This window comes from Narcine bancroftii, chromosome 2 (assembly GCF_036971445.1).
Source record: "Narcine bancroftii isolate sNarBan1 chromosome 2, sNarBan1.hap1, whole genome shotgun sequence".
Lineage (NCBI taxonomy): Eukaryota > Metazoa > Chordata > Chondrichthyes > Torpediniformes > Narcinidae > Narcine > Narcine bancroftii.
The window spans coordinates 290,914,823-290,933,137 of NC_091470.1; the positions used below are offsets into that span (position 1 = coordinate 290,914,823).

At 37.7% G+C, this 18,315-nt stretch overlaps 1 protein-coding gene across 2 annotated transcripts in view; it reads left to right on the forward strand.

Moving 5' to 3' along the window:
- Window positions 1–18,315, forward strand: part of arfgef1 (ADP-ribosylation factor guanine nucleotide-exchange factor 1 (brefeldin A-inhibited)) — a 178,134-nt gene that overhangs the window by 30,423 nt on the left and 129,396 nt on the right. The window lies entirely within an intron of this gene.

The window sequence follows — 18,315 nt, forward strand, 5'->3', positions numbered from 1 at the left end:
TAGATGGAGATTAAACCCCATGCTACTTAAAAGACAGGATTTTAGAGAATTTATTGAAAAACAATTAAAAATGTACTTTGAAGTAAATACGGAATCAGTGGAAGATAAGTTTATACTATGGGACGCAATGAAAGCATTCATTAGAGGACAAATAATAAGTTATGCAACCAAGATGAAGAAGGACTATAATCAGGAAACAGAGCAGTTGGAAAGGGAAATAATAAACATAGAAAAAAAAATTAGCAATAAAGGAAGATACAACCAAAAGAAGAGAATTGGCGGATAAAAAAATAAAATATGAAACATTACAAACATATAAGGTGGAGAAGAATATAATGAAGACAAAACAGAAATATTATGAACTAGGTGAAAAAATACACAAAATCTTAGCATGGCAGCTTAAGACAGAGCAAACTAAGAAAATGGTATTGGCAACAAGGAAAAAAGACAAACAAATTACATATAATCCAAAAGAAATTAAGGAAAACTTCAGAGAATTCTATGAACAATTATACCGAACTGAAAACGAAGGGAAAGAAGGGAAAATAGATGAATTTTTGACTAAAATTGAACTACCAAAACTACAAATAGAGGAACAAAATAAATTAACAGAACCATTTGGAACAGTAGAAATACAAGAGATAATAAAAAATTTACCAAATAATAAGACACCAGGAGAGGATGGACTCCCAATAGAATTCTACAAAACATTTAAAGATCTAATAATACCGCCCCTCCTGGATGTAATCAACCAGATTGATGAGACACAAAACTTACCAGATTCATGTAAAACAGCAATAATTACAGTGATACTAAAACAAGGGAAAGATCCACTCTCACCAGCGTCACATAGACCAATATCTCTGCTAAACACAGATTATAAGATAATAGCTAAACTATTAGCAAACAGATTAGCAGAACAGGTACCGAAAATGGTAAATTTAGACCAAACTGGATTTATCAAAAAAAGACGCACAACAGACAATATTTGTAAATTTATTAACTTAATTCATGCAGTAGAAGGAAATAAAGCACCGGCAGTAGCAGTTGCTTTAGACGCAGAGAAGGCCTTCGACAGAGTAGAATGGAATTACTTGTTCAAAGTATTGCAAAAATTCAGTTTACCGGAGAAGTATATTAATTGGATTAAAGCATTATATGAGGGACCGTTAGCGAAAGTGACAGTAAATGGACATGTATCAAAGCAATTTAACTTAAGCAGGTCAACGCGGCAGGGATGCCCACTATCACCATTATTGTTTGCGCTAGCTATAGAACCACTAGCAGAATCGATAAGAATAGATAATAATATAAAAGGAATAAAAATAAAAGACAGGGAATATAAAATCAGTCTATTTGCGGATGATGTGATAGTGTACTTAACAGAACCTGAACTATCAATAAAAGAACTATATAAGAAATTGAAGGAATATGGAGAAGTGTCGGGATACAAGATAAACGTAAATAAAAGTGAAGCAATGCCTATGAATAACGCGGATTTCTCAAAATTTAAGGAGGAATCCCCATTCAGATGGCAAATGCAGGCAATAAGATACCTAGGTGTGCAAATAAACAAAAATCTAGGCCAATTATATAAACTCAATTACAATCCACTAATGAAAAAATTACAGGACGATTTAGAGCATTGAAAAGAGCTACCACTAACACTGATAGGAAGGATAAACTGTATTAAAATGAACATTTTTCCAAGGATACTATACTTATTTCAGGCATTGCCAATACAACTGACAGAAAAATTCTTCAAAGAGTTAAAGAAAATAATAAGGAGATTTTTATGGAGAGGGGGGAAACCGAGGATAGCACTAGATAAATTAACAGAATGGTATAAACAAGGAGGCTTACAATTGCCAAACTTCAAAAATTATTACAGAGCCGCACAATTAAGGTACCTATCAGATTTTTATCAAACAAGGGAAAAACCAGACTGGACGAGAATAGAATTAGATAAAATAGGGGAAAAGATACCTGAACACATATATAAATGGGACGAAAAATTGGTACAACATAGAACTTCTCCAGTATTACACCATCTCCTCAATATATGGAAGAAGATTCATGTAGAAAGAAATAAAATAAATTATCAAATACCAAAACTAATATTGACGCAAAATAAGCTACTCCCTTTTACAATAGACAACCTTTCCTTTAGAAAATGGGAAAAAAAAGGGATTAAAAGAATAGAAAATTGTTTTTCAGGAAGTAGATTCTTATCCTTGGAACAAATGAGAGATAAGTACAATATAACTGGAGATACAGCGCTGGCATATTACCAACTGAGATCCTACTTGAAAGATAAATTAGGAAGCAATTTGAGTTTACCAGAGGGAAGTAACCTTGAATATGTGATTACAGATACAATGTTAATCAAAAGATTTATAACAAATATGTATATCAAACTGCAAGAAAAGGAGAATGAGGAAACAAATGGTAAAACTAAACAAAAATGGGAACAAGATTTAAATATAAAGATAAAAAAGGAAACATGGGAGAAATTATGTTCTGGAACGATGAGAAATACAATAAATACGAGGCTGCGTATGATACAATATAATTGGTTACACAGACTATACATTACACCGCAAAAGTTAAATAAATGGGACCCAACAGTATCTGATAGATGTTTTCGATGTAAAAAAAAGAAAGGGGAACAACAATTCATGCAATCTGGACATGTGAGAGAGTAGAAAAATTTTGGGATGATCTCAATCAGATATTAAATAAAATAACAGAAAACAATATACCAAAGAATCCAGAGATCTTTCTCCTAAGTAACATAAAAAATAAAGAATTTGGAATTGACTTGGAAGATGCACAAAAAAGATTTGTCAAGATAGCCCTAGCCGTAGCAAAAAAATGTATTATGTCAACCTGGAAATTGGAAGATAATTTGAAAATACAACAATGGTATATAGAAATGAATAAATGTATTCCATTAGAAAAAATAACATATAGTTTAAGAAATAATATTGAAATATTCGAACAAGTATGGGAGCCTTACATTAAATACAATAGCGAAAACCTACCGGGAACAAACATTACCTAAGTTGATGGAAGGAGAAGAAAAGAATGGACTCAGTAGAATTTCTGGTGTATTTTTGTTGAATGACAACATTGTCTGACTGAATTAATGCAACCTAGATTGTATACCTAAAATGGATGAGGGGGGGGGGGTGGGGGGGTGGCTTGGGAGGAGGGAGGGGGGGGGAGAGAAAAAGTCACTGTAAATGTGTGGAAAAGAAAAAGTGTATATCATGGCTATTGTGATTTATGGTGTGAAAAATAAAAAATTTAAATAAAAGTCTCCATTATAGAGTCAGCATACTGTGTCTCTTGTTCTGTGTCAGCCCCTGGTGGCAGTCAAGTATAATCGAACAATAAGGCATTGCTAGTTGCTTGTAACCATGATCACTATCATTACAGTCGTTTCCCCCCCCCCCCCTCAACACTCTTTCCTGCCCCAACAGGATAGGGATCCATTTCCTGAAGAAAACCACTGGGTCCCTCCCTTCAACTCCCTTTTTAACCCCTATAATCTTTACATTATTTCTGCAGCTAAAATGTCCAACCTGTTCAATATTTCCCACATCTTTTCTCTCACTTTTACCCATACATCTATTATTTTCTATTTTCCTTTCCCTACCTTCCACCTCCTTGACCCTCTCCTCCAGCACAGCTATCCTCTCAAATCCCCAATAGCCCATCTAATCTCTTCCATCTCCATTGACAGTTTCTTAAAAAATAATTATTCTGAGGCCTCTATCCAGTCCCTTGTGGAGGTCTCTGAACCTTCCCTCACCCCACGATGCATCTTTTCTCCTCCCTGCCTGAAACGTTGGGCCTCTGTGCCTGTCAACCTCCTCCTTGCCATTCGTGCCGCTCCCCGACATCTCCGACACAAGGTCTGATTCTTCCGTGCTGCCTGAGCTCTGCTGCCGCCATGGGGCTTGTCCTACTCCGCTGGCAGCATCGCTCCCTTGGCTCTGTCTAGACCACTCCCCCAAAACCTCTGACATGCAACCAGGCTTACCTTTCACACTGATGCTCTGTCCCTGCTGGTGGCGGGTCATGGCGCTGCCTGTACTTTTTCCCTGGCCCTCTGTCGCTGCCAGCACTCTGATCCCACTGATCGCAGGGTTTCCTCACGTTTCAGGCAGTGTCGCTCCTGCAGCAATGTCTGTGTACTTCTCTGGACCTGCCAACATGCGTGTCCCACCATCACCGTTGTGGCTTTCCCTCTGATTTTGGTGAGATGCCTTCCCTGGAGCAGAACCCACTATTTTCACCACCACGAGGCTGCCTCTCCTGGACATCGGGGCTGCCAAGATAGATTTTTTCTTTACTCTGCATTTCTTTCTTACCTATTACCCTTTCTGTTACAACACACAAACTACCTTTCTTAAACAAGGGGACTACATTTGCCATTTTTCAATCTTCTGGTACTTCTCCTGTGGCCAGGGAGGGCATAAAGATCCATGCATTGTCCCTTGCTTTTTGTAATAATCTGGGCTGTATGTTTTCTGGTCTAGCATTCTTTTCTTGCCATTACATTGCTCCAGTATCTGTTCTACACTGACCTTGCACTCACCAAGGTTCCTCTCCCCAGTGAACACTGAAACAAATTATTCAGTTTAGACCTCCCTTACCTCCTCTCTCCAAGCACATGTCCACTTTACCCCTTAATCAGTTCTGTCCTCACTTCAGTCACCCTTTTGGTCTTCATGTTTGTGTAAATGTCTTCTGTCTTTTCTTCGTCCTACTACCCAAGGCCTTCTCATGACATTGTCTAGCTCTCAAGTTCTTTCCCGGCCATAAAAATCATGAGCCCTTCCTGAACCTTGAACATGCTTCGTTCTTCCTCTTGACTTGCCCTCCCACCTCTCTTGTCAACAATGGTTATTTTCCCTGTCTTAATGGGAGAAACCTATCCAAACCCGGTGCAAGTGTTCCTTGAACATCCTCCACATTTATGCTCTGCGTTTCTCTCAGAACATCTGTTCCCAATTTAAAGGTAAAGGTTCCATTATTGTCATGTAATACTACTTTTAGAATGTAACATACCTGAAATTCTTTAACTTTGTCTCCTGTAAGGAAGACAGAGAGTGGCCACTTTGTCCAGTACCCCTTACAGAAATGAAGCCCCAGCAAGGAACAAATTCGCGACCCCTAGTTTGCAAGCCCAGTGCTTTTAACCACTGAGCTATTGGTGCTTCGGTATTTTCTCAAATCTATACAATCATGGGAAGAATGTACAAACTCCTTACAAACAACACAGAATTTGAACCTGGGTCATTGGCATTGTGATAGTGTTGCGTTAGCTGTACTGTCTTTTTGTGTTGTGGTTAGTATTTCCAAACTGTTCACCCACCGAGAGGTTTGTCACTGGATCAGGTTCATTACTCAGTACAAGATCAGTATGGCGGCCTATCCTCTAGTTGGCTTGACACGCACTGTGTCAGACATCCTTCTTGGACACACCTGACAAATTCTGCCCCATCCGAACCTTCTTCACCAAGGAGGTGCCAGTCAATGTTAGGGAAATTGAAGTCTCTCATCTCAACAATCCTGTTATTTATGCAGCTTACCGAAAAATGTTCCAATGACTATTTGGTGCCCATGGAATACTCTCAATTGTGTGTTCATTCCCTTCCTTTTTTCTGATTCCACACACAATGACAGTAGACGATCTCTCCACATTGTTCTCCCTTTCTGCAATTGTGAAACTATCCCTGATTATCAATGCTCCTCCCCATTTACCCCCTCCTTTTTACATCCATCCCTGTCCCATTTGAAACATCTAAATCCCGGTACTTGTATCAGCCATTCCTGTCCTTGCATCGGCCAAGCCTGTCTAATGGTCACAATATCAAAGTTAAGATTTATTGTCAGAGTACATTCATGACATGAAGTTCAAATTTTATTATCTGATTGCACAAATATAACCAGATGAAACGGCATTCTCTGATCCTCGGTGCAAAATATGCAGGTACACAACACACATACAGACAAACAATACATACACAAGATAAACTATACACATGGAACTCCTATGGAAGGTTGGCATGATGGTGGTGGGTGTATTTGCCCAGTTCAGTCTTCTGAAGAAGTGCAGTCACCTTTGCACCTTCTGATACGTGTCCAGGATGGGTCACTTTTTAAGTGGACAGTAAGGAACAGTGCTCTCCACTCTCTGCACTTGAGATATATATGTGTTGTGATGGGCAATCTTTCCTGGTCCTCTTGAAGTCCACGAGCATCTGCTTTGTCTTGTCACATTGAGACTTGAGTTGTTATTCATGCAACATTTTGTGAGATTTTTCCCTCTCTACTCATTGTTGTTGCTGATGAGACCAACTGTTGTGTCATCTGCAAACGATGACTCAGATTGAACTGGATCTGGTGATGAAGTCATGGGACAGTAGCATTAGAGTCTGAGGACACAGCCCCATGGTGCATACAATTGTGAAATTTTTTCCCCTGTGGGCCAGGCAGAATTTCTATTTGTTGGTAACTGTACACTGTCAGAATTCCATGTACGGTCTATGGTCTATGTTCATCATACTTTTTTTTAATACTTCTCGCATTAAGATGAAAAGACATGACTGCATTCATTCATCCACATAAACGTCATTTTTGTACTGGCAAGATGCATTGCATCACAGTTATCACAGAGCCAAAAGCAGATGCATTGCCTGAGCAATAAACCCTATGAATTTTCTGTTTGCATTTTCTGCAGTTCAAAGAATATTCTTGGCTGGAAAAATGAAGAAGTTTGCTTGTTTTTTTTCCCCCCAATAAAACATGCTTAAAAATGTGTTAATTGGTCAGATTGGCATTAAATTATCTCAAGGCAAACTTTGTGGATGAGTTTGTCGTAATATCTCTTTGATTCAGTTTCATAAGTAATAACTTCCTTCCCCCGACCCCCATGAGTCATTTTGAGCTAAAGATGCTGTATAAATTTAGCAGTTCTAATGATATGAGCCAAATGAAATATTTAATTCTCAGTTACGCTTCAACTCACTTTTGTTACTGATATCCTATTTTAAAAAAAATTCAAGGTTTAAAAACATCCATTGAGAAATGGGATCATCAAGCTTTTTAATTTTGTCATCAAAATTAAGATTTTTTTAAGAATCATCATCAATTGTATAATGTTAATGAAATGTATTATTTTTTTAAATTCATAACATAAATTGTGTCATACATGTGAAGGCATTTTGTGAATTCACATACCCTGCAACTTGGCAGTCACATCTGCATTTAAGTAATGTGTTTAACATAAAAGCATTCTAAGGCACTAAAAATACTAAATAAAAAATGTCTCTATGCATTTTGAAGATTCTTTGAGAAACATCTCACAATATGTTGCATGAATAACAACCCAAGTCTCAATGTGACAAGACAAAGCAGATGCTCGTGGACTTCAAGAGGACCAGGAAAGATTGCCCATCACAACACATATATATCTCAAGTGCAGAGAGTGGAGAGCACTGTTCCATACTGTCCACTTAAAAAGTGACCCATCCTGGACACGTATCAACTTTTCACTTGCTCGGAAGGTGCAAAGGTGACTGCACTTCCTCAGAAGACTGAAGTGGGCAAATATACCCATCACCATAAAGGGTACTGCCATCATTGAGGTCAATGTAAGAGAGCCTTGACAGCAAAACAGAAAAATATTGGGGGGCCATTTGAAGCAAGATGTAACTGCAAGTTTGCTGATGTCACCACAGTTGTTAGCAGAATCACAAATGGCAATGAGGAATCATAGAGGCGGGAGATAGATTGAATGATGTAATGACAACAACCTTGCTCTCAATGTCAGCAAAACAAAGGAGGAAGTCAGGGGAACAGGACCCAGTCCTCATCGAGGGCTCAGCAACTTCAAATTCCTGGGTGTCAACATCTCCAAGTATCTGTTTTGGAGCTTCCACATTGATGCAATCATAAATAAGGCTCACCAGCGGTTATACTTTGTGGTGTTTGAGGAGATTCGGTATGTCACCGAAGTGTCTTGTAAACTTCTACAGGTGCATGGTGGAGAGCATTCTTGCTGGTTGCATCACTGTCTAGTATAGAGGAGCCAACTCTCAGGAAAAGAATAAACTCCAGAGGGTTGTTAACTCGACCTACGACATCACAGGCAGCAGACTTCACTCCATCAAGGACATCTCCATGAGGCAGTGTCTTTTTAAAAAAGCAGCCTCCATTGTCAAAGGCCCCCACTACCTAGGCCATGCCTTCATCATTCTGCTATCATTGGGGATATGGTACTAGAGCCTAAAGATGAGCACTCAGTGGCACAAGGACAGCTTCTTCCCCACTGCCATTAGGTTCCTGAATAATCAATGAACCAAAGACTCGGCCTTACTTTCGTGCACTATATTGTTGTTATTTTTTATATAGTAATAACGCAAGATGGTTATAATATGAATATTTGTTCTATGATGTTGCTGCAAACACCGAATTTCATAATTTGTTCAAAACAATAAATTCTGATTCTGAAATTAAATCAGCAAAGGAAAATATAAACATCTGATTTTTTTTTTTGCAAAAACTATCACAGCTTGAACTGGCAATGCATTCTGAAAACAGCAACTCTACTAGATTGCTCTGGCTATTCATAAACCACGGATTGGTAAAGTAAGCCCAATAGTGAAAGATTTTATCCATTCTTGAATTAATATTCTGTGCCAGCCCGCCATGGTGGCAAATGAACTGGCGCTCTGGACGGCAACCGCAACCAAAGGCCATCAGCCAGTGAAGCGGTACTGGCCCCAACAAGCAAACCAGCGGGTGAACGGCAAGTGCAGTTTCAAAGTCATTGACCCCAAAATGGTGCTGGCCTTGCGGCGCAGCCAATAGTCAGAGAAAGTGCACGAGGAAGAAGGGCATTGTTATGCAGGAAAGAACCCGCATGTGGGAAACTTGGCTTTTGTCATACATGTTGTGATGTCAGCTAAGGGGGGGCCACGGCAGGAACAGTGCAAGTATAAAAGTCGAGCCTGAGCCCTAATAAAACTCAGCTTAACCTGACTACACCTCGTGTGTATGTGTCTACCTTTGAGTAGTGCGCGGCTACAGTACATTGAATTTATAGTTGCAAACTTGTATAATTTAATTTTGTATTTGAATGCTGATTAGAAGAAGGGAGCTCTTGCAAAAATAAAAGAAAGAAATGTGTAAATAATTTCACATTTTGAAGCACTGGACTCTCCACTTTTTTTGTATGATCTAATTGCTATGAAGTTTGAGTTGAGCATTTGTTAAGGGTGAGGTATGATTAATGCTGCTGGAATAAAGCTTAAAATATTGTTGTAATTTGCATTGTATTATGTGGACAACACATTTTTAATCAAAATATAAAGCTTGGGTTTCTCTGAAATCCCATCATACAGTGTATTAATTCTCAAAGCATTTTGTTCATGATGCCTCAAATTGTAAAAGTAAATACATTGTACTTTTTAAATGTAAATATTCATTGGAAAGGAGTTAATTGGCTGTAGGTGGATTCCTTGGATTTGTAGTGCTTTATTTGAAGGTGTATTTGGGAAATTTTCAATTTTGTCAAATTCACGTAAGTTTCATAGCCACACTTAAATAGTTTTGCAACAGCTGTGAATTTTGCTGTCGTGAATGACTCCAAGGTGATTGCTAAGTTGTTTCCATTGCCCATTGCACATTTTCAGATATCTGCATTTCTTGTTTCTCTTTGTTTATTAATGTCACTTGAGTGTGCAGTCACCAGTAACCATGATGGTGGAATAAAAAGGTGGTTTGTTCTTTCAAGTGTAATTGTTCATTTGATATATTCAGTTGAAGTCAAATTCAGTATTGCTTGTTGTGTTGGCCTTAAGTGGAGCCGCAGTGGGGCTTTTTATGACTTGCCCAATCCCATCTTTTAAAAATTCTCAGAAGATGCTTGTAATTAAATTAATTCAGAGGAAGAATTCAATATTGTCTTCGAGCAATAATCTGATTTCCCAGTTTCCATTTGAAAAGTCAAGTCTTTACATATAATTTAATGAGAATTTGCATTTCTCACAAAACATGCCCTGGACTGATCTGGTTTTGTTTCTTGGGATCTTTACTGACAAATAGATCTCAGTTTCCATTGGGAATTTAAAAAAAAATTATGTTGGAAATGTGAAAAATGGAAAATGGTGGAAAAACAGCAGGCCCAGACATCATCTGTGGAAAGATAAATGGCTTTATGGCAGCAATTTCTAGTCCCTTGTTCTTATTGATCCATGGAATAGATTGTGAATAGTTAGGTGGTGGGACCTGCCTGGTAGGCTGACTTAACAATTAAGATAAATAAAGTGGAGCCCACATGATTTTAAAAGGTAAAGAAAGTGAATAGTGCTAGTCAGGCAATTTCTGTGGAAAGATAAACAGTTGATGTTTCAGTTGAAGAACCTGAGAAAGAGAGATGCAAGTTGGATTAGGTTGCAGAGAAGTGGACAAAACTTGGTAAATTTCTGATTGAATTATCACTCTTTTCAGTTTTGGAGGTTAAATTTTGCCTAGTCTTTTGTGTATGTTTAGTGATGTTATTCGCTGAGCTAGCTACCTGAGAAAGACCAACCTATGAAAAACATATGTGGAGGTCTGTTCTTGGTATTCTTTGATTCTTGAATATAGCATTTTATTTACTGAAATAGTAATCTATTTGAATAGATACTTGTCCTTTGGTGCTCACCTGTGCTTGGGTTTGTAAGGGATGAACAGGAACTACCTGCAGGGTGTAACCTTGATTGGACTGTATCTTTTCTGTTGTACTCAGAAGGGCATGGCAAAGTCACAATTGGTTACTGCTCGCACAGTAACTTTGGCAATATATGTAATAATAGCATTTGCTTTTCGATTCAGAATTGCTCGTGAGAAATCTCAAAGCCAAGAAATATGACAGGGAATGTCTTTAAATATAGTACAGTACTGTGATTTTCAGAGTTAAGTAAAACATAGCATGGAACCCTGCAATATAAATTACTGAAAGAGCAGTCACTTCATTTGGCATTGCATGCAGCCACTGAGTATGGCATCTAAATCAGATGGTTCCTATTCTGTTTATAGAGAAGCATGAGCATTTGGAGTTTACAATCAGTTTGTTAGCAGGGAATGATTTCAGTATATTCCTTTGCTAAAAATCAATGCACTTAACAAGTTCAAGAACACATCCAGATTCCATGTTATCTAGAAGACTAAACATCAGTCTTGTTCATTTAATCTTTCCCTTAAAGAAGCAAGGCCAGTGGTGTTCAGATTCCTCAGCCTCACAACAATAATATTTTGCTTTTGGATCACGAGGTCTGTGGATTCCCATGTATAAATTGTAATAAAATAAAATGATTAAAATCAGAATCAAATCAAAAGCTGTGTGCTTACTTATTGGCTACAGATAATTTGGTGAGCTTGAGGTCATATTTATTTGTGATTGTTTCTTCAAGAACTGGTGTCAGAAAATGGTAGTCATTCATATAAATTTGCCAACATCACAGACTTGGATGTAATTTCCAAGTGCAGACTTGTCAGAGCACCGGGATTCATTCAGTTATTTTGTTTTGACAACAACTTGCCTAATATAGGAGGCGCAGTTAGCGTAGAGGTTAGTGCACTCCTCTCTACAGCACCAGTGATTAGGACTGGGTTTCGAATCCTGTGCTGTCTGTAAAGAGTTTGTATGTTTTCCCTGTGTCAGCGTGAGTTTTCCCCGGGGCCTCTGGTTTCCTCCCACCGTTCGAAATGAACCGGGGTTGTTGGTCAATTGAGTGTAATTGGGCAGCATGGGCTCGTGGGCTGAAATGACCAGTTAACATCCTATAGCTCTACATTTTAAAAAAAATTTTAAACTTAAAAAATAGTCAATACTCTTTCACAAAAATGTAAATCGATGATAAATTGAGAAGATGCACAAGATATTTAAGTGCTGTGAATAAAACGTTTGGTCAAATAGATTTTATTTTATCAAGCTTGTAAAATGGAGGACAAGGAGATGCAGTGACATAAGTGGAGAGATTTAGAAGTAATTTTAGAAATGATTGCTCAAAAAACAACCATTAAGTATGAAAATTTCGAATGTTGTAGCTGTTTCGTTCTGGTAAACCAGAGCAGTCTCAACTTGTATTTTTGACACCTTTATTTTCATAAACATATTGCTCTTTGATATTGTTAACAATTAATTTTAAATGCATAATTATAATGTAGTTTATTTTTGAATAATTCCATAAACCAAAGACCACTTCCTAGACCATCAACATCAAATCGCAGGTGAGCTCTGACTTTCTCCAAGACATTGTTGCTAATTTATGACATAATCTGTGCTCCTTCATTACTGGTCACTCCTGAATCACTTGTATAGACACCCAGATCATGCTAAATCTTAATTTAGAACTACTCATCAAATGTGCGCAGGGCAACAAAGTTAGGGTGTTGATTAGTGTGACACTGTTATAGCACCACCAAATGAGACAAGGTTTGAATTCCACTCTGTCTATAAGGAGTTTGTACATTTTTCCTGTGTCGACGTGGGTTTTCCCCAGGGGCTTCGGTTTCCTCCCACCATTCAAAAACGCACTGGGGATTGTAGGTCAATTGGGTGCAATTGGACGGCAAGGGGTTGTAGGCTGAAAGGGCCTGTTACCATGCCCTATGTCATAATATAAAAATTAATATGCAACATAGTATATTTATATTGGACCTGGTCTCTAAAATATGATTCCATTAAATCTATTAGAGAACTTAATTTTGGATGATGAATGTAGTGTGTCTTTACGTTCAGCTATTTGGGCTTTTTTTCCTTTCATTTGGCACTTGCACCAACTTGCATTCAAATCCAGAGTGCTTAAACTATGCATATGGGTAATATTAATCATGTACGTTTTCAGGTATTTAATTAAATTATGCCACCCACATACTCTGAAATCATTGCGATTTACTCAGAGAAATAAATGCCACTTGGATTGTTTCTTGCACGCCAAGATTAACTCTAATGTTAATCTCCCTTATTCGATGCTCACTCAGTGGTTGTTGACCAAGACCTACATTCCAACAAGAGAAGGTAGACATAAATTATGTTTCTACTTTTAAGATTGTAACAATGTGATTAATAAATAAAGATTAAATATTTTATAATTTACATATTTTAACCAATAAACTTCTTTCTTGCAATAACATTGGAGTGACTGTGCTTAATTATAAAGCCTCCTGATTCGGCAATGTAAGCCCCTATGAACATCTAACTTTTATTTAAAACCAATATTTCATTTTACTTTGTGGAGTATCAAAATTTTGGTCAGAATACACCTGTTATTTGCAATGAACACCAACTGGAAATGGCACGTTTGTCTTTGGTTGTGATTTTTAAAAAGCAGTACAAAAGTCATTGGTGTTGAGCAGCCCCAACTCTCAAGATATTCTGATGATTGCAACTGAGTAAAATAAACAAAGTTATTAACCATTGAATTTTTTAAGAATATGAAGCTGTTTGCTCAATTAGACATGCTTTTAGGATGTCTGAAGATGTGGCAAACAACACCTTTTTTAAGTGTTTTGCCATGTTTTCCCAGAGATTAGTCCAAATCTGTTCAGGAATATTGAATTGCTATTCATTAATAGTAGTAACTTGGAATCTTGGCTGTAAATCACTAAGCTAGAAATGAGGTAAACCTTTATCAATAATATTACAAGCATGACCTATAATTCCTTTTCAAGTTTGACTGGGAATTGTAATATGCCTGGGGGTGGGGGGGGGGGGTGGTTCTGGGTAAAGGATGGAATAGAAGATGAAGGAATATACTTCCATTGTCTTCATGGTTCATTTGCACTGAAGATCAGCCATGACCATTTTGTTCCCCCTAAATCATTTTTGTTATTGAGTTGAAACAAAGCATCCAACCGCAAATGGATTGAGAGCTTTGCCTCAGATATGCGGTGAGGATCATTCTCAGGAAAGCTCTATATGGATTGCTTTTACTTAGCAATGACGTCTGTTGATCCTGAACTGATTTGAAGACTGTTATCCAGTATTTGTAAATGTAAATCTCCATTTCTTCTGACTTGTGACAATGACCAGCTTGAACACAGGGGATTAACCACATAATCCAATGGTTTTACCAAAGATAAGTTTCCCATTTTAAAATTGACACCACAATTGACCAGAAACTAATTTGAACGAGTAACTGTTCCAAGAACAGTTCACAGTATGGACAGCCTGTGGTGCAAAGCTCACCACCTGCTTTCCCACAAGACCCAAATCCAAAGTGTAATGATGCAAATAAACACAGTTGAAAGAACACCACTGCACAGTAGTAACCAGAGTAAAGGAGCCCACTGGATTGTCATTCTATCCAATCTATTTTGTCTCAATTATATTTCAGGTTTTGATCCTCTTTTCTATTTTCCATAGCAGCAGAAGCTATTTGGGTAGTTAATGCTTGTGCATTCTTGAATTTAATTCTCCTATTTATTTGTTGTTGCTGCATTGCTTTAAATTCTTCCACTTCTTGAGTTTACTATTCCTCCTGACAAAGCTATTGGCCTTTATCTAATACCGAGCAGTGACTCATCTCTGGATAGATCAACTTCAGTGTGGTTTAAATTTCTCAAATAGATATGATGTTTTGGAAATTTCTTTTAATGATTTCCATTGTTTATCTTCTGGGAAACCTTTCAGTCTAATTATTCAATAGCCAATTCAGCACTTGTATTGCAGTTTTATTTTTGACCAAGGCTAGTTTTTAACTAAGCCATGCTTCTGTTGAGCTGCATACACAATTCTATTGCAGTCCTTTTCCCCTGTGATGAATGTGCTAATTAATCTTTAGTCTAATGTTAAAAAGTATATTTCATACATATATTTTAGTTAAAGTTTGTTTTGGGTGGACAGGACTCATTTACATTTTACAGACATGGTTCTTTGCAGCTGTTAGCTGGCTTCAGCACAAAGACAACATATTAGCATTTTAAACACATGGTTATTTGAGATGGAAGATGGAAAGCCATTTTCAGAAATGGAATGGCTGCTGATTGAAGAGGTGAAAGGATTTATAATGGTTTTTGAGATATTGAAAACAATAGGTGTTATCTCAGAAGCACCTGTATAAATGCACAGCCTTTTTGTGTCCATCTGAACAGACATCACAGAAGTAGAAGTACACTGAGATGCTTTTGAACTTTAAAGACAGAAATTGTCATATACCATGTGACATGGGAGATTTGTCTGAAATATATTATTTAAACCAGAGATAGAGGTCAGTTTAAGGAAACTCATTGTCCTGTTGAAACAGGATTGAAAGCAGCAATATTTCCTGCAGAGGGGAAAAACTGCCTATGTTACTCCTGAAAAAGGGGAACACAGAATAAGTGGCTTTGAAATAAGTTACTTTCCGACTGCTCTTTTGAAAATAGAGTGTAGACTCATCATGGAAGAAAACTGAAGACAGGAAACTTGACCTCCTGGAAAGGCAGGACTTGTATTATCCTATTTACAGGAGATACAACATAAGTGGCTTTTAAATAAGCAAAACCACTTCTCGTTTGTGTCCAGAAAATCGATTTTCTTCAAACAAGAGTTGCTATCTATAGCACAACTCATCAAAAGAATTGTGAGATTAAAGAGATCTGAAGATATGATGTTTAAAAGCGCTTTATAATTATTTATGAACAGAAAACTTAAAACCTTCAAGCAAGACACTCATTTTATATTTAGATTTAAGTTAGAGATAAGTAAGAAATATCATTTTATTATAGTTCAATAAAAATAATTTTTAATTTACCATTGTCTGGATTTTTTCTTTCCCCCCCCCCCCAATTGTTGTTCCTTTGTTATTGCTAACAAAGTTTCTTTAGCCCCTAACAAAATTCAAAGGATTGTTAGTTCATTACACTCCCCACAGAAGATTTCTCAATATGAAATTACTAATTAATCTTTCATTACATAAGATGAGGTTGATGCCTCTTCCCTGCTTGTTACAAAGATATATTGTTCCAGGGAAGAATTCGTGATGCATTCTATAAGCTCATCCTCCAAAACATGAATGCTAGTTTAATTTGAAAATAAAACATTACAGTATGATGTTTGCTGATCTTTGCAAATCGATGCCATAGCAATCTTAATTTTTCACCACCTAACACCAAGCATCCTCTTTTCTTGCATCTATGTGTCTCTCTGAGTCTTGAATGTCCACATTGTACCAGCTTCCACCACAGGACTATTTTCCTGTGAATAAAATAAAATCTTGCCTTTGACATCTCCCCTAAACTTTCATCCATTCAATGTAAACAGATATCCTTTGATATTTATTCTTCTTGTCCCAGGAAAAAGATGCTGGCTACCCACCCTTTCTAACCCCCCTGTCTTGTATATCGAAATAAAGTCATCTCTCAACCTTTGAGAGAAAAGCCCTCTCCATCAGTCTTGCTTTGTATGATTTTTAAAATTTCTTGTTTTGATTCACCATTATTCTTCTCCACTACTCTTGTGTCTTTTATTGTTAGTTAACCCACCTGTTTTCCCTTTTTCTGTTTGTTCTATAGGTTAAGTAACTCAGGATATTTCTCCCAACCTTAGATTCCATTTATCTATATCTCAGTGAGAGCCTGGTGAACCAGTTTTGTATCATTTGTTTCTATGCTTTGGCTCAAGAACATTTTTCCATTTTTAATAATTTGTTACTTTCTATTATTGACTATGTTTATTGATGTACTATTATCATTAAATTACTGTCTCTTGACTCATTATGGCTGTCATTATCCTTTTCATTTAAATCCATAACTTTCACCGTGTCTTATATTAATCCTGGCTACTACCCCTCCTGAAGACTGACCCAATTCAAAGGAACTCATCCTAACCTGTGATGTGGAGGCCTTTCCAACCAAATAATTTTCTCTTTTTCCATTTCACAGATGATTATGTTACATCTTTTAAAGTTAAAGTGGAATGCTATGTCCTAAAGTATAGTGACATGGCTCTCTGTCAGCCTACTTGAGTTTTCATTGGCTGAATCGAGGTGAATTCCAATGAATTCTCAGCACCCTATCTTTCTGTCCTTGTTTCACCATATCGGGAAGGAGAATATGCTGATTGCTTGCACCTAAAACTTTCAAATAATTTTAATAGTGTAACAAAATATATTAAATAAAAATCATGAAACATGACAAAGCAGTGAGAAATAATTCTCGCACCATGCTGGCCAGCACAGGGAAGGCAGATTCCTTTGTATTGATCAAGCTTTGCCACGATGACTCCACAAGATATCCAGTGACATCAGCATTTTCACAGTGCATCTTGAAATTGGGGCAGGCTTGTGGAGATCTGGGAGTGGTTGAACTATCAGCCACAGCCATCTCGTTTTAGTTTATCATTCTAGTTATCATTAAGTAGTGTTCTGTGTCCAGGAGCGGTTTCCATTAGAATGGGGCTTCAATTGATCAGACCATAACAGACATAGAGAAATATTTCAATTTCTGCTCCCAGCATAAAATTATCCCAAAGAGGCTTAAAGATTAAGGTCATATTGTCCAATAGTCTTGATTCCCTTTATACTGTTATCAAAATGTCAGGGAGGTTGGCTACATTTTCAGAGAAGTGTGCCTTCTTATTGGAATGTACTGACCCCAGTTGATTTTATTTATTGCAAAATGTAGGATTCAGATAGGGTCATGGTATCTTAAGAAAGCAGCTTCTATCTTCAAGGAATCCCAGATCATGCCCTCTTCACTCTGCTACTGTGGCGGGTGGGGAGAGAGAGAAAGAGAGAGAGAGAGAGAGAGAGAGAGGAAGGACAGCTTCTTCCCCTCTGTCATCAGATTCCTGATGACAGAGGCTAACTTTGACCTTTTGCACTATATTTTGTAAGTTGGTTGAATGTTTGGACTGTGATGCTGCCCTAAAATTTCATGGCATATTCATTAGAATAAATTCTGATTCTCTCATCCCTTTCCACCACTTGCCCCCCCCCCCCCCCCCCCCCGATATTAACTGCTGTGACTGCAAGAAGTGCTGCACTTGCTCCTTCACCTCAGTCACTACCATCTGGGGTCCCAAACAATCCTTCAAGTGAAGCAACATTTCACCTATGAATCTGTCAGGTCATTTACTGCATATGGTACTCCCACTGTGTCCTCCACTACATCAAGGTTACTGGATGCAGATTGGAGGATCACTCATTGGAGCACCTTCACCCAATTTGTTGCAACATCTCAGGATTTCCCAATGGCCACCTGCTTCAGTTTCATACCCCATGGCCTTGTACAGCCCTGGCTGAGGTCACTCATAAATTGAAGGAACAGTCT